This window comes from Lampetra fluviatilis, chromosome 4 (genome assembly GCF_964198595.1).
Source record: "Lampetra fluviatilis chromosome 4, kcLamFluv1.1, whole genome shotgun sequence".
In the NCBI taxonomy this organism is placed as follows: domain Eukaryota; kingdom Metazoa; phylum Chordata; class Hyperoartia; order Petromyzontiformes; family Petromyzontidae; genus Lampetra; species Lampetra fluviatilis.
The window spans coordinates 16,587,250-16,589,749 of record NC_136278.1 but is presented as its reverse complement, the minus strand read 5'-3'; positions in this window follow the sequence as shown (position 1 = coordinate 16,589,749).

Sequence of the window (2,500 nt, the reverse complement as noted above, 5' to 3'; positions counted from 1 at the left end):
CGCCGAATTCTCTCGAGCTGGGAAATCGCTCATTTTTGCGTCGCCAAATATCGTACGAACGCCGTGAAACTTCCACAGGCTTTTTCAGCAGATTTGCACCTGCACTCAAAAAAGTCAAAATTTTTACACATAGACCCCATCAAACGGGAGAAATTGGCCCGGATTGCTCTCATGTGCGTTACGGGGCATCGTTTCTGTCGCGCCGAATTCCATCGAGCTGGGAAATCGCTCATTTTTGCGTCGCCAAATATCGTACGAACGCCGTGAAACTTCCACAGGCTTTTCCAGCAGATTGGCACGTGCACTCAAAAAAGTCAAAATTTGTACACATAGACCCCATCAAACGGGAGAAATTGGCCGGGATTGCTCTCATGTGCGTTACGGGGCATCGTTTCTCTCGCTCCGAATTCTCTCGAGCTGGGAAATCGCTCATTTTTGCGTCGCCAAATATCGTACGAACGCCGTGAAACTTCCACAGGCTTTTTCAGCAGATTTGCACCTGCACTCAAAAAAGTCAAAATTTTTACACATAGACCCCATCAAACGGGAGAAATTGGCCCGGATTGCTCTCATGTGCGTTACGGGGCATCGTTTCTGTCGCGCCGAATTCCATCGAGCTGGGAAATCGCTCATTTTTGCGTCGCCAAATATCGTACGAACGCCGTGAAACTTCCACAGGCTTTTCCAGCAGATTGGCACGTGCACTCAAAAAAGTCAAAATTTGTACACATAGACCCCATCAAACGGGAGAAATTGGCCCGGATTGCTCTCATGTGCGTTACGGGGCATCGTTTCTCTCGCGCCGAATTCTCTCGAGCTGGGAAATCGCTCATTTTTGCGTCGCCAAATATCGTACGAACGCCGTGAAACTTCCACAGGCTTTTTCAGCAGATTTGCACCTGCACTCAAAAAAGTCAAAATTTTTACACATAGACCCCATCAAACGGGAGAAATTGGCCCGGATTGCTCTCATGTGCGTTACGGGGCATCGTTTCTGTCGCGCCGAATTCCATCGAGCTGGGAAATCGCTCATTTTTGCGTCGCCAAATATCGTACGAACGCCGTGAAACTTCCACAGGCTTTTCCAGCAGATTGGCACGTGCACTCAAAAAAGTCAAAATTTGTACACATAGACCCCATCAAACGGGAGAAATTGGCCGGGATTGCTCTCATGTGCGTTACGGGGCATCGTTTCTCTCGCTCCGAATTCCATCGAGCTGGGAAATCGCTCATTTTTGCGTCGCCAAATATCGTACGAACGCCGTGAAACTTCCACAGGCTTTTCCAGCAGATTTGCACGTGCACTCAAAAAAGTCAAAATTTTTACACATAGACCCCATCAAACGGGAGAAATTGGCCCGGATTGCTCTCATGTGCGTTACGGGGCATCGTTTCTCTCGCGCCGAATTCTCTCGAGCTGGGAAATCGCTCATTTTTGCGTCGCCAAATATCGTACGAACGCCGTGAAACTTCCACAGGCTTTTTCAGCAGATTTGCACGTGCACTCAAAAAAGTCAAAATTTTTACACATAGACCCCATCAAACGGGAGAAATTGGCCGGGATTGCTCTCATGTGCGTTACGGGGCATCGTTTCTCTCGCTCCGAATTCCATCGAGCTGGGAAATCGCTCATTTTTGCGTCGCCAAATATCGTACGAACGCCGTGAAACTTCCACAGGCTTTTTCAGCAGATTTGCACGTGCACTCAAAAAAGTCAAAATTTTTACACATAGACCCCATCAAACGGGAGAAATTGGCCGGGATTGCTCTCATGTGCGTTACGGGGCATCGTTTCTCTCGCGCCGAATTCTCTCGAGCTGGGAAATCGCTCATTTTTGCGTCGCCAAATATCGTACGAACGCCGTGAAACTTCCACAGGCTTTTTCAGCAGATTTGCACGTGCACTCAAAAAAGTCAAAATTTTTACACATAGACCCCATCAAACGGGAGAAATTGGCCCGGATTGCTCTCATGTGCGTTACGGGGCATCGTTTCTGTCGCGCCGAATTCCATCGAGCTGGGAAATCGCTCATTTTTGCGTCGCCAAATATCGTACGAACGCCGTGAAACTTCCACAGGCTTTTTCAGCAGATTTGCACCTGCACTCAAAAAAGTCAAAATTTTTACACATAGACCCCATCAAACGGGAGAAATTGGCCCGGATTGCTCTCATGTGCGTTACGGGGCATCGTTTCTCTCGCGCCGAATTCTCTCGAGCTGGGAAATCGCTCATTTTTGCGTCGCCAAATATCGTACGAACGCCGTGAAACTTCCACAGGCTTTTTCAGCAGATTTGCACCTGCACTCAAAAAAGTCAAAATTTTTACACATAGACCCCATCAAACGGGAGAAATTGGCCGGGATTGCTCTCATGTGCGTTACGGGGCATCGTTTCTCTCGCTCCGAATTCCATCGAGCTGGGAAATCGCTCATTTTTGCGTCGCCAAATATCGTACGAACGCCGTGAAACTTCCACAGGCTTTTTCAGCAGATTTGCACG